General features: G+C 48.8%; 1 pseudogene; it reads left to right on the top strand.

The window, feature by feature from the left end:
* The first annotated feature begins 871 nt into the window (after positions 1-871).
* LOC146722000 (large subunit ribosomal RNA) lies at positions 872-3195 on the top strand (annotated as a pseudogene).
* The last annotated feature ends 19766 nt before the right edge of the window (positions 3196-22961 follow it).

Here is a 22961-nt window from a genome sequence, read left to right as displayed (position 1 = left end):
GCCCGTTTGTATTTTAAAAGAAAAAAGGAGACGGAAAATCTCGAAAAACCCCGATATATCGTCCCTTAAAACCAAAACCCACCGGGGGTGTGTTGCGGTTAGCCCCCCGGCGATTTCCCTTTTCCCGTATTTCGTGTACGCGAGAGCCGAGGAGAAATGGGATGAGAGTAAGAGCGCGCGCGAAGGGAGCAACAAACGGCCAAAAAAAGGGTCAGGACGGTGAATGGCACCGCTTTCCCTAGAGCGGCGCGTGCGTCGTTGTCTCCCGAAAGTAGGTAGCGCTTGTCTCACCGTCTCTCCTCTCCGTACATCACACAGACTGACCGGACTGCTCTCGCACTCTGTGCCGCGTCTCTCGGTGCGATAGCGCTCGCGCGTCTTATGCCGAGGCGCCCTTGCCCGCACACATAACGGTATTACGGAGAAATATACGGCGCGTCGTCGTCCGGCGGAGAGAGCATTCGTAATCCTTTACCTCTTTACGGAGAAGGGTTTTGAATCGCGAGCCGACCGCGTTTCCGAGTCCACGAAATTTTCGTAAAGCGAAAAAAGGGGACCGGCGCGCCGCGTCGTGTACTCGTCGAATCGATTCCGCCCGAATTTCGTATATAAAAGAGAAGGGAGAGCCGAGAATCTCGAACCCCGCGATATATCGTCTCCATTACCACCAACGAGTGTGTGTGCGGTTAGCGCCCCGGCGATTTGCCTTCTCGCGTATTTCGTGTGCTGCCGCTGCTGCTCTCTCGTTCGACGCTCTCTCTCTCTCCCTCTTATAATATATATTATAGAGGAGAGACGACGATGAGCGACGCGGAGGAGGCAAACGGCTACGAAAACTCACTATGCGACGACCTCAGAGCAGGCGAGATTACCCGCTGAATTTAAGCATATTATTAAGCGGAGGAAAAGAAACTAACCAGGATTTCCTTAGTAGCGGCGAGCGAACAGGAAAGAGCCCAGCACCGAATCCCGCGGTTCCGCCGCAGGGAAATGTGGTGTTTGGGAGGATCCGCTTATCCCGAGGTGCCGCGTCGCGTCCAAGTCCATCTTGAATGGGGCCACTTACCCGTAGAGGGTGCCAGGCCCGTAGCGACCGGTGCGCGCCTCGGGAGGATCTCTCCTTAGAGTCGGGTTGCTTGAGAGTGCAGCTCTAAGTGGGTGGTAAACTCCATCTAAGGCTAAATACGACCACGAGACCGATAGCGAACAAGTACCGTGAGGGAAAGTTGAAAAGAACTTTGAAGAGAGAGTTCAAGAGTACGTGAAACCGTTCAGGGGTAAACCTAAGAAACCCAAAAGATCGAACGGGGAGATTCATCGTCAGCGGCGCTGGCTTCGCGTCGGTCGGCGATGTCCCGCGGAGTCCTTGCGGCTCGCGCGCGGGCACGCTACCGTGCGCCGATGTCCGGCGCTCGTCGTCGTGCACTTCTCCCCAAGTAGAACGTCGCGACCCGCTGGGTGTCGGTCTACGGCCCGGGTGCGGTGTCTGTCGCGTCGCCGGAAAAACGGCACGCGACAAACCCTCGGTCGCCCGGCCGGCTGCTCGGCGGTACGCGCAAGGTATCAGGCCGCACTATTCACGGTGCGTCGAGACCGTCGCAAGCGCGCGCCACTGTACTCGGAGGTTACGGACTTCGCGCCGTCCCCGGTCCTGGCCCGCTGTTGGTTACAGTACGGTACACCTTCGACAGGCCTGCGAACGTCTCCCGCGGTCTCGCGGGAGACCGATACCGGTCGGCGACGCTACTGCTTTGGGTACTCTTAGGACCCGTCTTGAAACACGGACCAAGGAGTCTAACATGTACGCGAGTCATTGGGACTTGTCGCGAGACCTAAAGACGTAATGAAAGTGAAGGTCGGCCCTGGCCGTCGACCTAGGGAGGATGGGCCGCGTCGCGATGCGGCCTCGCACTCCCGGGGCGTCTCGTTCTCATCGCGAGAAGAGGCGCACCCAGAGCGTACACGTTGGGACCCGAAAGATGGTGAACTATGCCTGGTCAGGACGAAGTCAGGGGAAACCCTGATGGAGGTCCGTAGCGATTCTGACGTGCAAATCGATCGTCGGAACTGGGTATAGGGGCGAAAGACTAATCGAACCATCTAGTAGCTGGTTCCCTCCGAAGTTTCCCTCAGGATAGCTGGCACTCGGCCGTTCCGCACGGAACGCGCGCGAGTCTCATCTGGTAAAGCGAATGATTAGAGGCTTTGGGGCCGAAACGACCTCAACCTATTCTCAAACTTTAAATGGGTGAGATCTCTGGCTTTCTTGAATTATGAAGCCACGAGCATCTTCGGATCAGAGTGCCAAGTGGGCCATTTTTGGTAAGCAGAACTGGCGCTGTGGGATGAACCAAACGCAGAGTTAAGGCGCCCAACTCGACGCTCATGGGACACCATGAAAGGCGTTGGTTGCTTAAGACAGCAGGACGGTGGCCATGGAAGTCGGAATCCGCTAAGGAGTGTGTAACAACTCACCTGCCGAAGCAACTAGCCCTGAAAATGGATGGCGCTGAAGCGTCGAGCCTATACTCTGCCGTCAGCGGCAAGTGGGGCGGCAACCGGGAGCGGGCGTTAGTCTTCTCTCGCGTCGTCACGAAGCCCTGACGAGTAGGAGGGTCGCGACGGTGAGCGCAGAAGGGTCTGGGCGCGAGCCTGCCTGGAGCCGCCGTCGGTGCAGATCTTGGTGGTAGTAGCAAATACTCCAGCGAGGCCCTGGAGGACTGACGTGGAGAAGGGTTTCGTGTGAACAGCCGTTGCACACGAGTCAGTCGATCCTAAGCCCTAGGAGAAATCCTATGTCAATGACGGCGTACAATATACTCGAGTGTCGAGAAATAATAATAAATATTATACGAAAGACACACGCCCGTCGGGCGAAAGGGAATCCGGTTCCTATTCCGGAACCCGGCAGCGGAACCGCATACAATTCGGGCCCTCGTAAGAGTGTTCGTCGGGGTAACCCAAAATGACCTGGAGACGCCGTCGGGAGATCCGGGAAGAGTTTTCTTTTCTGTATAAGCGTTCGAGTTCCTGGAACTCTAGGAGATAGGGTTGGAACGCGAAGAGCACCGCAGTTGCGGCGGTGTCCGGATCTTCCCCTCGGACCTTGAAAATCCAGGAGAGGGCCACGTGGAGGTGTCGCGCCGGTTCATACCCATATCCGCAGCAGGTCTCCAAGGTAAAGAGCTTCTAGTCGATAGAATAATGTAGGTAAGGGAAGTCGGCAAATTGGATCCGTAACTTTGGAATAAGGATTGGCTCTGAGGAGCGGGGCGTGTCGGGCTTGGTCGGGAAGCGGGTCTGGCTGACGTGCCGGGCCTGGGCAAGGTGAACGGTCGGCGTTCTCGCGCCGGTCCCGGGATCCGAGCTCGGTCCCGTGCCTTGGCCTCCCGCGGATTCTTCCTTGCTGCGAGGCTTCCGTGGCGGCGCGAGCCGTCGTGGTCGTCCTCTTCGGCCGCCATTCAACGCTCAGCTCAGAACTGGCACGGACTAGGGGAATTCGACTGTCTAATTAAAACAAAGCATTGCGATGGCCCTCGCGGGTGTTGACGCAATGTGATTTCTGCCCAGTGCTCTGAATGTCAACGTGAAGAAATTCAAGCAAGCGCGGGTAAACGGCGGAGAGTAACTATGACTCTCTCGGGGGAGTAACTATGACTCTCTCGGGGGAGTAACTATGACTCTCTCGGTCCTCAAAGCAACACGCCGCGATGGTACTTAGAGAGAGTCGTAGTTGGGTCGTGATGCGCCAACGAAGTCCTCTAGTAAGGACCTTCAGCCTCTCACGTCCAAGTTGTACCCCACCTCCTCGTGGTCACTCCCGGGCAACGTCCCCACCATAGCAAGACGGTACGGTGGGCGACGGCTAACGGGTGTACAGCGCCGAGCAAATTAGCACGCTCGGAACTCGCCAAGCTGGCGCATCAGGGATAACTTGTTAGGCCTGTCATCGGCCGAAAAGGCGAAGCGAAGAAAGGAATCAAATGACGTAAGCCATCATGGGGGAACAGATTATTCTGTGAAAAAGGGAAATTGCTGTCCCAGAATTGGGAAACTAACCCCCAGCTCGCCTTTTCTCTTCTTCCAAGCCGGCTCTTTGTAGTCCGGGTATACCTTGTGCAATCAGACACCAAAGAAACCATCGGGGTGAGGAGCAGCCTAGAGTGCCCAGAGTTTGTTTGCGGAAATCAAAAGCAACACGCCGCAAACTAATTTATAACCGTCGGGGTGAGGTGCAGCCCACAATTGCCCGACCGTCGTCTTGGCTCCAGGCGACGGTCTATTCAGGAGCAAATATGGATAGTGAAATAGAAAAAGCCTCGGAGGCGGACGACCCCGAGAACGCTTCTGGCGGGGCGGACGCTGCCTATGTGGCGAAAAGGCGAGGAAGCGCGAGCGGCGCCCGAGTCCCAGGGGCGCCGTCGGACGGGCGATGGGACCCAATACCCATTCGGGTTACCCAGCCCTTGACCATCCAAGGAAGTACAGATGCAGTCATGGACTGCCCAAAATGTTTGGAGAACAGTAGAAGTATCAGTTGCATTGGTGCAAAGCAGCTGAACGCACACTTTCTAGATCAACATCCAGATGTGCATGTCAATTGGGAGTGCGAGAAATGTCGGGAAGTCTTTCCGAAAATCCATTCATGGCGCTGTCATTACCCTAAGTGCAGGGGTAAAAAGGTTAATCCAGCGGCCGAGTACAAATGCGAGAACTGTAAGTTGAGCTTCGAATCAAGGATTGGGCTCTCGCAACATGAAAGGTTTGCTCACCCGAAAATAAGGAATACAAAGAAAGCAGCCGAGGCTAAAAAACCAGCCGAAAAGAGTGGCAGAAAGTTAACCGTGTGGACTGCGGATGAGATGGAACGGCTCGAACAACACAATCTAAGGTTCCAAGACAAGCGAAACATTAACATCAGGTTGATGGAATTTTTCCCGGGTAAAACAAATAAGCAAATAAGCGATGCAAGACGTCGACTGAAACCGGCCGTTGTACCGGCCCCACAACCTGATGTAGCTTCACGGCAGCCAGAATTGGCTGCTGTAGTCGAGGTTCCTAGAACGCAGAACGAATCTCCGGCGCGAAGTGCAGCGCCGGAGCAATTATCCTTTGAAGGCGAGGATTGGAGAGAGAGTGTGCTGGCGGAAATCGAAGCGGAAAGTGAACTGAAAGGCGTATGGGCAACCATGGTTGCAAGACTGGGTCTCGTTAGCAAGTAAAAAAACGACCAGTGAGGATATTGACTTGCTATGCGACGAGATAACAGAATGCCTGAATAAAAACAAGGGAGTACATAAAGATTCCAGAAAACGTAGGAATCGAAAAACCAAAAGCCGTCCGCCAAACAGGATGGAGAAGAGGCGCTTCGCCTTTGCAAAATGCCAGGAGCTAATGAATAACTGTCCAAGGAAGCTGGCAGATGCCGTGGCCGCCAATGACCTATCGCTTATACAATTGCGTCAATCGCCCGAGATGGCGAAAATTAAAGAATTGTACACCAATCTATGGGGTTCGCCCGGCCCCCAGCAAGAACCAATCGGTGTTGCAGACGCCGAGGTTCCGCTGAGAGATATCTTCCTACCAATAAAGCCAAAGGAAGTGCAGGACAAAATCAGACGCATTGCCAACTCTTCAGCTGTTGGTTTAGATAAGATTGAAAAGGCTGACTTGAAAGGAAAAGGCATCAGTATTGTTTTGGCTAAGTTCTTCAATCTCCTGCTCCTAAAAGAGGCTTATCCAATAGCTTGGAAGCAGAATCGCACTACCCTTATACCTAAAGCGAGTAAAGATCTCTCGGATGTTAAAAACTGGAGGCCTATAACTATCTCCTCAATGTTAAGCAGAATATTTTCATCGCTGCTGGACCGTCGCATACGCGAGGTCATTCAACAGACGCTAAGACAGAAAGGCTTTACTAAAGAGAATGGCTGTTTTACGAACACTAGACTACTCAGTGCAGCCATTAGTGAAGCAAAAGCGTCGGGCGGTGTTTTCACCGTCCTGGATATATCGAAAGCATTCGATACTATCCCACACAAGCCCATCTATTGGGCATTAATAAGAAAAGGAATCCCGGCCAAAGTGGCAAATTACATCGTGAACATGTACAGTGGTTGCAAGACCACTATAAAGGCTAGAAGTGACGGGGTGCCGATCGAATTAAAGAGAGGTGTCAAGCAAGGCGATCCCCTGTCACCCACCTTGTTTAACTTGGTGATTGAGCCTATAATTGAAATGGTGCAAGAAAACACCGTAGGTGTTAAAGTCGAGGAGCGCAATTTGGCAGCAATGGCATTCGCTGATGATATGGTACTCTTAGCACAAGACCGACAAACGTCCATCGGTCAGATCAACTCGGTCTATACCGAGCTAAGAAGGCGTGGTATGGCGCTTTCTATTGAGAAATGCTTCGCCTTCGAGTACGTACCAAGACCAAAAACCTGGTACATTAGAGACCCGGAGATGGTCGTAAGAGGAACCCCGATTCCATATGGAGAACCAGATAAAGCCTTTAGATATCTAGGTGCAACAGCCACACCTTGGAGAGGCTTGATCGAGGGTTCAGAGCTCCATACGATTCAGGGAGTCATAGAGAGGGTGAAGGCGCTCCCTATTAAGCCAATGCAGAAGATACTTCTGTTGCGCACGTACCTGCTGCCCAGATTCACCTATGGGTTGGTAATGCGTCCGCCATCCAAAGAGACGCTGAAAAACATTGACATAGCCATTAGAAGCGGTGTTAAACAGATCTTACATCTGCATGAGACCACAAATAGTGCCTTCCTATACACGCCTATGAAGGAAGGGGGACTTGGTCTTCTCGAGACACTTCCCATGGTCTATCTGGCAGCACTCAGGAACGCCGCGAAAGCGGCCGCAACTGACGATATACTCGTCCGAAAAGTTATCTGTAATGAAGCATCGCAAAAAGTGCACAAGTCTTACGCTGCAGCGCTGCGACTATCTTGGCCAGCGTCCATCAAGCAGATAGAGGAAAGGAAGAGACAAATTAAGAACAATTACAGGCAGGAGTGGGCGCAATTAATTGCGCAAGGACAAGGGGTCCAAGACTTTGGCCAAGAACCACTCAGTAATGCATGGCTATCTCGTAGCAATCTGTTACGCTCCTCGCGTCTTATAGACGCGATTAAAATGCGAACCAACACTTATCCTACACGCATGACTATGCGAAGAGCGCACGATAATGTAGACACCGTCTGCCGGGCTTGTGGCGAGGCAGACGAGACATTAGGTCATATACTTGGTCAATGTAGTGCAACCAAGACAAAACGCATAAAGCGTCATAATGAGATAGATGATCATGTGATAACTCTTCTCTTTCGTACTCGTCTTCACATTCACTTCCTGTACCTTTTCAATCACGCTCTTTTCAACATTTTTCGCACTCACGCTCGCATAGCTCATTCCGCTTCCGCCGTAGGCTAAATACCGACTCGCTCGACGCATACACTCATCCAGTTTCCCCTGTATTCTCTCATTCTTGCACAACATTTTCATCATCTGTTCCTCATATTCTCCCACAATGTCCAGTATTTTCTCACTCGCACTCTTTGAAATTTTGTTTGTCTCCGTAAACAGAAATTTACGGAGCCTCGCACCAATTACTCTCATGCACGCTATCTCACTCACTTCCGCAACGCTCTCATTCTCCCCCTCATTCACTCGTTTTCGCTTCGCACTCACACTCACATCACTCGCCTTGCTCGTCACACTATCACTCCTGTTTCTTCCACACACTTCCGCGTCTCCAGGAGCTAAGAACTCCTTGTTAGCGTCCTCCGTTCCTTTTCCTTCTACGGCCTTCGGCGCGCTGGGGCCAGGAAAAACGAATACCTCGTCGGCCTCTCTCAGAATCCTTGTGCCATGCGGCCTTGCCGTCCTCCTCTCAGCTGGGGAGTCGTACGCCTCTACGCCCTGCTCCAGCGGAGTTGAGCAAGGCCTGCCCGCTCCTCCAGCCACCACCATTTTGGCAGACGGCGGCGATCTGGGAATGGACTCCCTTCTCTCAAAAGGGTCCAGTTCCTTATCCTTCTCTTTATCCATTTTTTGTGCCATTGTCGTCGTCGTGTATCTCTGTTTTAATGTATTTGTTTGTAAATTTTTCTCCATAATAAGTCCCACGATTCTGGCGAGTCGCAAGGTCCACTCAGGCAGAGCCCCCAGTACCCGAGTAAGGCGACTTATTTACCGCAGGGTTGCGCCAGGTGCCCTACGGGAATCGTTCACGGCCGTGTACCACCCCCACGACCATGCAGCCCTCGGCACGCTGTCTCCCACCTTGGCTTCGGGGTTCCGCTATAACACACCCCACGTCCAACAGCGGCTCAGCTCTGGGTGTTGTGCTGGTTGGTTGACCTGTGGGTCCGCATTTATTTCTTCCCACATGCACTCTCATATTGCGGTTATGGCATTGCCTGATGTTCGGCTGCCGAGTGTGCATGCGGCGCCAACACCACTTAGCCGTTGTGCTAGAAGCACAACGTTACCAGCGAGACCACGAGGAGGTAGGCATTGACAAGACGCAAGGGAGGCTATACGTTACGCATCTTGCGCCCGCAGCACTCCCTCCCTGCCGAATCCAAAGGGCACGTGAGAGGCTGAAGGACCTAACGAGAGGTCTGCATCGCATCAACGACCCAACCATAAGCCACCCCAGACCCCGGGCTTACCTGCTCAGCATCTCCTGCGCGATGCAAGATTAGCAAAGCAGTGACACCCGGGCGTCCTCATGGGTGGCATGGTTATTTCGGAGGAGGGAGCGCCACAAAGTGACCACACCCCTGACTCAGGAGCTATGATGTTATTTACTCCGGCGTGTTGCTTTGAGAAGACAAGTCTCCTCGCGGCGTGTTGCCCCGAGAAACAGGGCAGGCATAGGAGCTCCAGGCAGCGTTCTGCTTACCGCATAATGTCCCGCGAAGCGCTGCTCGCACAGCGCCCCGCGAAACGCACATTTAAATCGGCCCGCGCCGTTCCGCGCAGAGCCCAAGTGTCAACGCGGCGTGTTGCTTTTAAATCGGACAAAGTCCGAGCGCGGCGTGTTGCTTTTTTGAATCGGACAAAGTCCGAGCGCGGCGTGTTGCTTTAAATTTCGGACAAAGTCCGACCGCGGCGTGTTGCTTTAAATTTCGGACAAAGTCCGACCGCGGCGTGTTGCTTTCGAAACCTGGACAAAGCCAGACCGCGGCGTGTTGCTTTCGCAATCCGCATTAAGTTCGATCACGGCGTGTTGCCTTTAAAGAAGCAACAAAGCCCGATCGCGGCGTGTTGCTTTTGAAAAAGCAACAAAGCCCGATCGCGGCGTGTTGCTTTTAAGAATCGGACAAAGTCCGACCGCGGCGTGTTGCTTTCTAAATTCGGACAAAGTCCGAAGGCGGTATCGCCTTGTCCAGGCAACGAAGACCCGCCGAATCGGACCCTGCGCCGGGAGCCAGCGAGACGCCGAGCCTCACAGCAAGATGCAGTGTCGCGAGAACAGCGTTTTGCTTCGCCTGCTCTCGCGGGGTCAGCATTTTGCTTAGCCCGGTGTCGCAGGGTCAGCGTCACGCTTAGCGCACAGCGACATATGCCAGGATGGTCGTGGCATATTCGTGGCGTCCGAGTATACGTGCTCGCAATAGGTGGTAGGTGCTGAGTTAATGCACGTTGGTCGTCATAGTACATAGAAATAGAAATTTCTCTTGGAGAAGAGCGGCAAAAGCAAAATAAAAGAAAATGACGAAAATTGTCTCATAAAAAAAGGCCAGACGCGCGGTGTTATGTGAACACCACGCGCCTTGGCCATTCAGCACTTTGCTCACCACTGCAGGAGGTATTACCACGGTGGCGAGCTCAATGCTCTTTGAATGCTCCGTCGAACTCGAGACCGGCCAGGGATGAGCCTCGCAGTCACCGACTGTGGATACCTCGTCCTTTTCGGGACCCACAGTGGGACGCATCGGCCCTTTTAAAACATACGTTTCCGCTTAGCCAGTCAGGAGCTCGTGCCTAGGAGCATTCAGGTTCAGAGGGGTATACCTCTCCGAGGCCGGCAGGCAAGCCATGCCATCAGGATTTCGGTATTCACCCCTCCTACGAGTTTTTGGTCCGTGTCAATCTACGGTCCTTCTGGACCCAGTTGCCAGCTCTTCTCCAGCTGCAGCATTGGTTGCAGCATATCCTCATTAGCCACTTTGTGCGCATCTTGCCGCTTAGCCCGGCGAATCGCCGACGCCGGCATCAGTTAGTTATCCCTGTTCTAGTATGATGGATTGAACACTTGGGCTCCCGCAAAAGCGGCGCCTTCCCACGATACAAAGAGGAGCTCATATGCCCACCCCGCCCCTGGTGCAACATTGCAGCCGAGACAAGAGGCATGGCCACCTCGCCAGTAGATAGGGACAGTGGGAATCTCGTTAATCCATTCATGCGCGTCACTAATTAGATGACGAGGCACTTGGCTAAACCTGCGCCCGCGTAGCGGGCGGACTTCCCGGAGTAGGTCTCCAGTAACCGTGTCGGATCATTCACCCGCTTAGATGAGTGTAAATGGGTAAAACATTATTAAATTAGATAAATAAATAAATAAGCAAATAAATTATTATTATAAGTTAATACAGCAATAAACGTGCCAGGGCTCGGCTCGCCGCGGTGGCGGGAATCACTTCCGCTTCTCCCACGTTGCAAGGCCGGCCAACTCCGATGCCCCAGGTTAGCATCTTCGTTATAAGTTAAATTTTAAATTAGTTTGTACTGTGAGCACATTGAGACAGGTTATTTATCCATGAATGCATTTGCGATCTCGATTGAGCTTCTTAGAGCTATAAGAGACATGGTTAGCCAGTCCTCTTTTTTTATTTTTAGCTGCTTTAATTCCAATACTGTTTCAGTTGGTAAAGCTCCTCTTGAGCCAACGACAATAGGCACTACTCTCGAGGTAGGGACGTTAAAGTTGCCCTTTAATTTATTAGAGAGGTCTTTGTATTTATTGTCACGTCCGGCTTCATTACTATGTCCGGGTATGTAAATTTTTTTCCATCTATAAGAAATAAATCCTAAAACTATCAAACATTATTTGAAAAGCGCGCCAAAGCCGGCCATGACGCTTAACTCCGCCTAGAAACTAAGCGTGGCGCTTCGTAGCGCCTAAGGATCTCCCACCACGGTGAGAGCCCCTACTCCGGAGAGTTCCCCCTCTCCAGGCCGCCGTAGGCCCGAGCTGCCGAAACGAAGGACCTCAGAGCAGTCCCGAATTTCGTCAGTTCTCTGCGCGACACCGAACAGTACAGTCGCACTTCTAAATTCTAACTCTGAGTCCAAATTCTAACTCTAATTCTAAAATTCTAACTCTAAGTATAATATCCTAACTCTAAAATCTAAATTCTAAGTCTAAGTCTAAATTCTAAGTTCTAGTATCAAATCCTGTACTACTATACGAATAAATCAGTGTATTCATGTGTGAAAACTAGTGTTCAGTACTCTTCAAAACTTCCACTCCCGTGATAAAATACGATAGCGTTTAAATCTGTCATACGGCGTTTGAATTCAGAATAATTTAAACTGTTTTGGAGCGGACCACCGCTCATCACAGTTAGAATTAACATTCTCAGCATTTGCCAAAATAAGAAATTGATAGTGAGGTCCGCCGCATATCAACCCTCCTTATTTGAGTAATCATTCAGATGATGCATCAAATTCAATATGCCTAAGACGCGACGCGCGGGAAGGAATAATCAACTACGAAAACTAAACCGACTCTATCGTGAATCAGCGACCGAGGAATATTCTCAATTTCTCGGAGTGGAGTATCAGGCCGATCCTGAATACGAGGACATTTTCAACATTAAAAATAATAACAACGACGAACTCCTACAGTGGAAGTGCATACCAATAACGTTCCAACCACGACGCCTGCCGCCGCCAAACATCCCAGTGAACGACCCTCGCCGCACGCACTACCTCCAAGTACGAGCCGACACGATCAAGAAAGTGCTACTAAAGCTAAGTGAAATTCATGTTAACCTAAGGAATCGCGCGTGTTAGCAAATTCAGAGACGGTTCTACCACGTGGAAGAGAACATTCTAGAAAAATCTCCGACGCACTTTTCCTCTTTTCCATCGTCACTGCGGAAGCTATAAAAAAAAGGGTCAGGCTATAAAACTAGGGTCGTCCACTGCACACGGTACAACTCTCGAACTTCTAACACGGAAAAACGCAAATAATTCAATCTCTTAAAAATCTTCGTGTCTCAAGAAATAACTTCGTAAATCCGTACAACAAGGTAGTCATTTAAACAATAAACAATTAAGAACACTCTCGATTTACCGACAGTATACCGACACACGTTCTTTTACCAACATTACCGACATTATACCGACACACGTTCTTTTACCAACATTACCGACATTATACCGACATACGTTCTTCTACCGACGTTACCGACAATATACCGACGTACGTTCTTTTATCGACGATCTTACCCACGATTTACCACCGGCTTTTACCGACGGCCTTTACCGACGATCGTTACCGACAGTTGCCGACGTTATATCGACGCCACATCGACTCACTTTACCGACATTTACCGACTTCTCGACAACGTCCAGTCTCATCAACCATCTACGAGCGAACAACGCATGATCTTTTAATACAACTAACGTGGCAGGTATAGATGTGCCCAATCCCCTTTAGAGACGTAACCCCTCTTCTAGGAGTTAATCTCCTAATACCTCTCGAGCCTCCGTATTACTGTCAAGTCGGTATCGGGTACATTTATTTTGAAACTAAAGCCGCTCTTTGTCTTTCATGCTTCGCCGCGTTACCTCGAACTTCTCAATTGTTCTGGACACGGATCCGGAAACATAGCCTAACCATAGGTGGATTATTAGTTGGGATAGTTTGCGGAACTTGCAGCAACCGCCTCACCCTCTCACGGGCGGGTGACCTATGCGAACTTTGCGAGTCTATATACGAAGACTACTCGCGTAACCCAGATAGCGTCCCGGCGAGGATAGAAGACGGAACCACGATCATAACTGTAGAATTACAGATAGGCTCCACGCCGTAACTGCTACTTTAAGGGTAACACATTCTTTCCCTTTCCTCCGCATCGTGCAACCTTTGTCGGAAAACCCTTCGTCGTGGGTATCCCCGGAAAAATTTCCGTAATACGACGTTGTCTCGCGCAATAGTTCGAGTACGTGCAACGCGAATCATACACTCGCGAATAACACGCCGCGACTGCGAACGGGACGTAACAAAATTGGTGACAGCGGTGGGATACGTAATTTCCGAGCTATGGTTGACACGCGCCGGAAACAAGGAGAAAGGGAAGATTCGGTAGAAAAGGAGGGAACGAGGAAAGAGTTTTCCGAAGCAGAGTTAGCTGAAATTCAGTTAAAACTAAAACAACGAAAAACCGAGTTACCGAAACTCAGACTAGACTAAAGACTAGGGAAGCCGCGTTAAGGTCTAAAGAAAATAGTTTGAAAGACGAAGCCGCCTACCTAACCGACCAACGTAAAAAGCAGGATAAGAGAGAGCGCGAGTTGGAAACCCTTAGAGAAATAATGCAAAAAACGTCGGAGGACGCCGCTCCTCGAGAAATGACGGCGTTAGAAGATAGCATCCTCGCTGAAATGGAGGAATTGCGCCGGGAAGTAGCTCATCTCCGCAGAAAGACCAGCCCGTCTCTACGGCTTTCTGGACAACCCTTATTGTCCCTCGACGATTCAAACGGGCAACCCGGCCCACATATGGAGTCGCCTCAACTCCCCAAGGTCTCATTTCGCGAAGCAACGGAATCTGTACCTTTTTTCGACGGATATAACGTACCACTAGGGCAATTCACGCGAGCATGTCGTCGCGCTCGGGAAATCATTCCTCCTTCCTCGGAGCGGAACCTCACTGCTCTGCTAAAAACTAAACTTCGTGGACGCGCCTATTACACCGTCGAGGACGAACCTTGCGAAAGTGTCGTACAATTAATAGACCTACTCAATAACGCTTTTGGCTCCGCGAAAACAATCGATCAATATAAAGGAGAACTTAGTACGGTGTACTTGAAACCACACGAGCATATGTTAGATTACATTAGTCGTGTTAAGGAACTCAGATCCGCGATCCTAGATGCCAAGCGCCGTACAACGGGAAATGTGAACGACGAAATTGCTCTCGAAATCGACGAACTCACGGCACGATCATTCTATGACGGTCTACCTCTTCAGTACAGACTGCAGATGGATAGACGCCTTTTCTCCGTACCGTTTGAGGTATTTGCAAGGGCAAAGGAACTTGCAAAGAGAGAGGAGCTGGACAGAGATCGAAATAAGCCGCGCGACCGTCGCGAACCGGACCTCCCACGTAATGAATATACACGCCAGGCGCAAACTGATACTATTCCGCGCAATGGAAATTATTCTCGAGAGCGTTATCCGAATAATTTATCGCGTAACAATTACGCGAGACCCCCTGTAACGCGAGAAAGAGAGGATCGTCCAGCCTACAACGACAGACGGCAAACCTATAATAACGCGAACTCTAATAATGCTCTTCTTCGTCAAAATGACCGCCTTAACAAATGGTGTCGCTATTGTAAAAACAATGGACACGAAATCGAGGAGTGTAGAAAACGCGAGTACAATAATAACGCGCGGAAGAATGAGACGGGAAACGCATCGAGCCCTGCGGGAAGGTCGGGTACACTTTACCAAGGGGCTTCTCCCCAAACGACCCGTCCGATAAATCTAGTCGAAGGAACGAGTACCGAGAAGCCAGAATCGCAACATTAAATTTACCCGGTCATTCACACGCGCCCACCGTCGCCTTAATTGCTGACGGACTTTTACAAGAAACAACATTTATGATAGATACGGGGGCCGCCCCTAATCTCATTAAAATTCGAAATCTACATCCCGAGGTTAAAATTTGTCTAGATGACACGTTGTACCTTAGCGGTATAACAAACGAGAAGATAAAAACACTCGGGTCCGCCGAAATCGTGTACATGGGTTATCGCCTCTATCTCCACGCGGTACCAAATAATTTCCCAATCCTTCAAGAAGGGATCCTAGGATCCGACTTCCTCCAAGATGCTAGCAGCATTAATCTCAAGGAAGGGTCAGAGTACTGGCGAAATATTCAAATTCCTTTCTCGCAGCGCGAAACTATAGTAGTACCTGTTCGATCGCGCTCAACGTTCTACGTCAACGTACAAAATTCCGACGTCGCAGTAGGATACGTCCCGCGTCTTAGCGTCTGCGAAAACGTATTCCTCGGAGAAGCGATAGTCACTAATCACGGTGGAAGGGCATACCTCCACGCAATCAATGCTAGCGATACAGACCGCGAGTTAGTGGTCCCTACGATAGACCTCCAGGAAATAGAACAAATCTCTAGCGGAAGCGAATCCGATGCAACCTTAGGGTCATCAAACTAAATCCTTTCTATTTCCTCAACCACAGAGTTATCCTCTGTTGAACAGAAATCAACTATCCGGGACTTCCTTTGTTTCGACTATTTGAACAAAGAAGAAACTAACCATGTAACTAACCTAATAGAAACGTACAGCGACTTGTTTCACCTGCCAAACAAGAAGCTAGGGTATACAGGGTTGCTATCTCACAAAATTACGACAGCCGACGATCAACCCATACATACCAAACAATATCGTTTCCCTCAAATCCACAAGGAGGAAATTGACAAGCAAATAAAAGAATTACTAAACAACGATGTAATTAAACATTCGGAATCACCGTACAATTCACCCTTGTGGATAGTACCTAAGAAACCCGATTCGAAGGGAAACAAGCGTTGGAGAATGGTCGTAGACTATCGAGCACTAAACGAAAAGACGATAGGCGACGCGTATCCTTTGCCGAACATAACAGAAATTCTCGATCAGCTAGGCAGCGCAAAATACTTTAGTGTATTCGACCTCGCGTCCGGATTCCACCAAATATCGATGCACGAGTCGCACGCGCAAAAAACTGCATTCTCGACACCGCATGGACATTACGAGTTCAAGCGAATGCCGTTCGGCTTAAAAAACGCCCCAGCGACGTTCCAACGACTCATGGATCAGGTTCTATGCAGACTACAAGGAATCGAACTTTTCGTTTATCTCGACGATATTGTATTGTACGCCAGCTCACTCCGGGAACACGAAATCAAGTTCAACAAACTAGCCGAGAGATTACGCAAGGCTAACTTGAAGCTCCAACCAGACAAATGCGAATTTCTGCGCAAGGAAGTCGGATATTTGGGCCACATAATTAGCAGCGATGGGGTAAAACCAGACCCATCTAAAGTAATCGCGGTAAAGGAATTCCCCAGGCCCCGCAACACGAAAAATATTAAACAATTCCTTGGCCTTGCTGGATACTATCGTAGATTTATCCCGGATTTTTCTAAAATTGCACGGCCCCTTACGGACTTGCTAAAGAAAGACAAAGCATTTGTTTGGAAAAACGACCAAGAAAAGAGTTTTACGAAACTCCGCGACGCATTATGCTCTAAGCCCATTTTCCAATTTCCCGATTTTACGCGACCTTTCGTCGTCACAACAGACGCTTCCGGTTACGCTATCGGAGGAGTCTTGAGCCAGGGGGAAATCGGCAAAGACCTACCCATTACTTATACATCTCGTCTTTTGAATAGCGCAGAAAAAAATTATTCAACGATCGAAAAGGAACTACTAGCTATCGTCTACTGCGTCAATTACTTCAGTCCTTATATATATGGACGAAAGTTTACACTAGTTACGGATCATAGACCGCTGGTGTGGATGCATTCCGTAACGGACCCCACCTCACGGCTCATCCGATGGCGCTTAAAACTTGCGGAATACGAATATAGCGTAGTATATAAGCCGGGAAAAATTAACGATAACGCCGATGCACTTTCCCGAAACCCAATCCAACCTGCTAACCTAAACGTGATAAAGCAAATCCTACCTCTTGAACAAACTCGAGAACTCTCCAGTTCCGAGGAATCGCTATTTAACTCAAAAAGAAGGCGATCCGTCGAAACGCCGCAACAAATCGGAAAATCGTCGCAGCAAACGGAAAGCGACGATACAGACGACCCACCAAACACGCGATCTTCTAACGAAACCGATATTAACAACGACGATATTAACAATGACGAAAACCGGCGAAATAAGCAAGACTGAGAGCGACAACAGTTCCGATCCTAGCGACGACACCCCTATTTTCGATAATATAAATGATCAATTCGTGCAAAGAACTAAAATCGGACCGCAAGTTATATCGATCCCAGATAATTTCGTCACGCGTAAGGATAACCTAGTCGTTTTTGTCACACAACAAGGTATACCGATCGACCTTGGAGCTCGCATGCTCCAAGAGAACAAATCTTTGCCCATGATTAGAGGAGCAGCTCTAGCCAGGGCAAAGGTAAACCGCGACGGAAATCGCCAAATTATATCGTTAGTCGTCAAAGAACGCGAATCGGGAATTACCGAAAAAGAGATACTAAAAGAATCATTACAATCGCTGTTGGATGTCGTCAGAGAATTGGAACTGTCTTCTATCTCATTAGCCAGAGGCGATATTGACAACGTCCCCTGGAACGCGGTACACTCTTTACTAACGCGCATTCTAAGCGAAATTAATGTAAAAATATTCATTTGTAATAACGAAATATCTATTCCCCAAAAAGCCGAGAGAGAAAACATTATCGCCGAAAATCATAATTCAGCGATCGGTGGCCATAAAGGCATCACAAAAACATACCAACGTATAAAGAAACGCTACCAATGGAACGGTATGAAAAATGACATTCAAATTTTTATCAAAAACTGTCGCCCTTGCCAACTGAAAAAATTAGTCCGCGTAAAGACCAGACAACCCATGGTTCTAACGGACACTCCTGGCACAGCCTTCGATAAAATCTCGATGGACATTATGGGACCGTTACCCGTCACACGGACTAATAACAAATATATACTTACCATACAAGATCTTTTAACAAAATATTCCTTAGCAATCCCTCTGCAACACGCTAACGCAATCGACGTAGCTGACGCGTTCACCGATGAACTAATATGCGTCTTCGGAGCGCCAAAAGCTATTCTAACAGATCAGGGATCGCATTTTCTAAATAGCCTAATGCGTAACATAGCAAAAAGGTTTAAAATTAAGCACTTCAAAACGACGGCTTACCGGCCGCAATCTAATGGCTCAATAGAGCGCTCCCACCATGTCTTGTGAGAATACTTAAAGCAATACGTAGATAGAAACAATGATTGGGACAAATACTTAAAACTAGCGTCATTTTCTTATAATACTAGCGTACACGAAGGGACGCGATATACTCCCCATGAATTAGTCTTTGGGAAGATAGCCAAGTTGCCTTCCAATTACCCCGATGTCGCCGACGTTACGGACAAGAGTTACGCTAATTATCTTACAAACCTTTTTAACAAACTGAGTGACGTTCAAGCCGTCGCCCGCGGAAACTTAATAGCCGCTAAACAAAGGTCAAAGGTCTACTACGACCGCCGAGTTAACGCCCAACAGTTTTGAGCGGGAAACTACGTGTACTTATTAAAAGAACCAAATAAAGGCAAATTAAGCAATCAATACACCGGTCCCTATAAAATCATTAGTCTCTTAGGTAATCGTAACGTTAAGTTAGCCATAAGTAGAAATAAGACAAAAATTGTACACGAAGACAAGCTAAAAGCTTCCCCACATCAAAACCCTATCGAGGAAGACCCCCACTCCGGGCCAGACGACTATATCTTGGATGCATCGGCGGAGGACCGGCTAGTAATCGACGAACCTCAGTAGAATGAAGACCTACGCAAGTATCCTTATAGCAGTCTCGCTGTTAGCCATAACCTCTGACGGACTAATAGGTTATGACTGCGGAGGGCATGGTCTAAACATTACTTCACTATCCCTCACGGATATCGGAGAATGTAACCTAGATAACATTGAAGCGGACAAAGAAGAAGTATATATACAACTGCTACAACTGAGCAAATTCGACCACACCATCGGACTCCAATGTAAGGTTGAAATCGATCGAACCATCTACTACTGTGGGATGCACTCACATGTATCCTTGGTGCACAATGGAAGGCGCGAATACATCCGCGAAGTATCGGCAGAAACCTGCAAGAAACTATACAACACCGGAACTATATTCCTGGGAAACAACGGCCTTATCACGGACATCAAGGTGAATACCACCAACCATCGTAGCTTGACCCTCGCAGGAACCACCAGAACCGACGGAACATGCTTCGGAACTCAGTTCAGCGACCCGTTTGGCACTTGGGATAACGTGGTCGTTCAAGCATCTATAAAAATTACCACCCGAAGACTCGAGCTCCCCGTCAGACATAGCACCAATGAAGTAATATTACCCTCCGGTGCTCGATGTCCCGTAGCTGAAGGAGAATGCAACGACGCAGATGGCTCAACCACATATTGGACGGCGCTACCCAGCGATAACTGCCACTTCAATCGCTACGACGTTCTCTACCAAGACCTAGCACACCGCCTCTCATCTAAGCCCACACGGAAGGAATCACCGACTATCTACACAGTCACCACGCAAGAATCCACCTTTGCTTTAGCACGAACCACGGAAATAAATGTGTGCGGCTACAGAATTTTGAGGACGGAACATCCCAAACTCTGCATACTCGAGACTCAACCTGGACATACGTTTAAGGGCCACTCCAGAGTCCCAATCGATAACCTCGATATATTTTCCTACGTAAATTCCAAATTCATTTACGTGGAAAAACACTTGAAAACACAATTGACACAATTGTATCAAGACATAATGGAGCAAAAATGTGCTTTAGAGAGACAAATTCTACAAAACGCTCTCTCTCTCGCCAGCATCGCCCCGGACGAAATGGCGCATCGAATCATGAAGGCACCAGGCTACACCGCCATTACGGCAGGCAAAGTCCTCCATTTGATCAAATGCGTACCGGTGGAGTGCCGAGTACGACAAGCTGAAAGATGCTACAACGAACTCCCCGTCACCCACCAAAACAAATCCCTCTTCTTGTTGCCAAGATCAAGGATACTTACCAAAACAGGAACACCCAGGGATTGCCACGAACTACTTCCAGCGATGTATCAAGTACACAACATCTGGTATCGTTTAACTCCAAAGCCAGTGGAATCAATGGCGCCGCCGATGATTTAACCACTAACCAAACCACAATGGAGATACGTCAGTCCAGATTCACTCGCCTCCAGCGGCATCTATACCAGCGAAGACCTTGATCGTCTTCGCGACCACATTATGTTTCCCATGGAGAAACCCTCTATGCTCAATACAATTGCTAGAGGAGCAATGGGACAAGAAGTCCCCGCGGGAAGCCTCTCTATGCTAAACCTGTTGGACGAGAAAACCCTCGACCAGCTAGCAGAAAATACGGGAGCCCGCTTGTGGAAAGGATTCGTAAGTTTCGGATCAGCAAGCGCTGGAATCCTCGGAATATTCGTCATCGTCCGTGTCGCCAAACTAATTATCGACACACTGATACATGGCTACGCACTCCATTCCGTATATTGATGGAGTTTGCACCTCCTGGGAGCCGTTTGGACCTCAGTAACAAACGTTCTACTGCACCTCGAAAAACCAGCGGACGAGAACCAGGACAACGGACGAGAGCTAACACCCCTAAATCCCCCTTCGACGACCGAAGTTTTTGCACCCCCGACAGAAAAAGTCCAAAGTGAAGTGCCTATAGACTACAAAGAACTGCGCAACCTCCTCAACGAAGGAGTATAGATCAATGATAAGTTAACAAAATTATACCTTGTAAATTCTACTACTAAGATCGGAAAACGTTGGAACATGGTCCAACATTTTTTTCTAAGGGGGGAGGTGTCACGTCCGGCTTCATTACTATGTCCGGGTATGTAAATTTTTTTCCATCTATAAGAAATAAATCCTAAAACTATCAAACATCATTTGAAAAGCGCGCCAAAGCCGGCCATGACGCTTAACTCCGCCTAGAAACTAAGCGTGGCGCTTCGTAGCGCCTAAGGGTCTCCCACCACGGTGAGAGCCTTTACTCCAAAGAGTTCCCCCTCTCCAGGCCGCCGCAGGCCCGAGCCGCCGAAACGAAGGACCTCAGAGCAGTCCCGAATTTCGTCAGTTCTCTGCGCGAACAGTACAGTCGCACTTCTAAATTCTAACTCTGAGTCCAAATTCTAACTCTAATTCTAAAATTCTAACTCTAAGTATAATATCCTAACTCTAAAATCTAAATTCTAAGTCTAAGTCTAAATTCTAAGTTCTAGTTTCAAATCCTGTACTACTATACGAATAAATCAGTGTATTCATGTGTGAAAACTAGTGTTCAGTACTCTTCAAAATTTCCACTCCCGTGATAAAATACGATAGCGTTTAAATCTGTCATACGGCGTTTGAATTCAGAATAATTTAAACCGTTTTGGAGCGGACCACCGCTCATCACAGTTAGAATTAACATTCTCAGCATTTGCCAAAATAAGGAATTGATAGTGAGGTCCGCCGCATATCAACCCTCCTTATTTGAGTAATTATTCAAAGGATGCATCAAATTCAATATGCCTAAGACGCGACGCGCGGGAAGAAATAATCAACTACGAAAACTAAACCGACTCTATCGTGAATCAGCGACCGAGGAATATTCTCAATTTCTCGGAGTGGAGTATCAGGCCGATCCTGAATACGAGGACATTTTCACCATTAAAAATAATAACAACAACGAACTCCTACAGTGGAAGTGCATACCAATAACGTTCCAACCACGACGCCTGCCGCCGCCAAACATTCCAGTGAACGACCTTCGCCGCACGCACTACCTCCAAGTACGAGCCGACACGATCAAGAAAGTGCTACTAAAGGTAAGTGAAATTCATGTTAACCTAAGGAATCGCGCGTGTTAGCAAATTCAGAGACGGTTCTACCACGTGGAAGAGAACATTCTAGAAAAATCTCCGACGCACTTTTCCTCTTTTCCATCGTCACTGCGGAAGCTATAAAAAAAAGGGTCAGGCTATAAAACTAGGGTCGTCCACTGCACACGGTACAACTCTCGAACTTCTAACACGGAAAAACTGCAAATAATTCAATCTCTTAAAAATCTTCGTGTCTCAAGAAATAACTTCGTAAATCCGTACAACAAAGTAGTCATTTAAACAATAAACAATTAAGAACACTCTCGATTTACCGACAGTATACCGACACACGTTCTTTTACCAACATTACCGACATTATACCGACACACGTTCTTTTACCAACATTACCGACATTATACCGACATACGTTCTTCTACCGACGTTACCGACAATATACCGACGTACGTTCTTTTATCGACGATCTTACCAACGATTTACCACCGGCTTTTACCGACGGCCTTTACCGACGATCGTTACCGACAGTTGCCGGCGTTATATCGACGCCACATCGACTCACTTTACCGACATTTACCGACTTCTCGACAACGTCCGGTCTCATCAACCATCTACGAGCAAACAACGCATGATCTTTTAATACAACTAACGTGGCAGGTATAGATGTGCCCAATCCCCTTTAGAGGTGTAACCCCTCTTCCAGGAGTTAATCTCCTAATACCTCTCGAGCCTCCGTATTACTGTCAAGTCGGTATCGGGTACATTCATTTTGAAACTAAAGCCGCTCTTTGTCTTTCATGCTTTGCCGCGTTACCTCGAACTTCTCAATTGTTCTGGACACAGATCCGGAAACATAGCTTAACCATAGGTGGATTATTAGTTGGGATAGTTTGCGGAACTTGCAGCAACCGCCTCACCCTCTCACGGGCGGGTGACCTATGCGAACTTTGCGAGTCTATATACGAAGACTACTCGCGTAACCCAGATAGCGTCCCGGCGAGGATAGAAGACGGAACCACGATCATAACTGTAGAATTACAGATAGGCTCCACGCCGTAACT

The sequence above is a fragment of the Nylanderia fulva genome, unplaced genomic scaffold (genome assembly GCF_048542155.1).
Source record: "Nylanderia fulva isolate GAGA-0341 unplaced genomic scaffold, ASM4854215v1 Scaffold387, whole genome shotgun sequence".
NCBI classification, from domain to species: Eukaryota; Metazoa; Arthropoda; class Insecta; order Hymenoptera; family Formicidae; genus Nylanderia; species Nylanderia fulva.
This window is presented reverse-complemented; position numbering and strand designations above follow the sequence as displayed.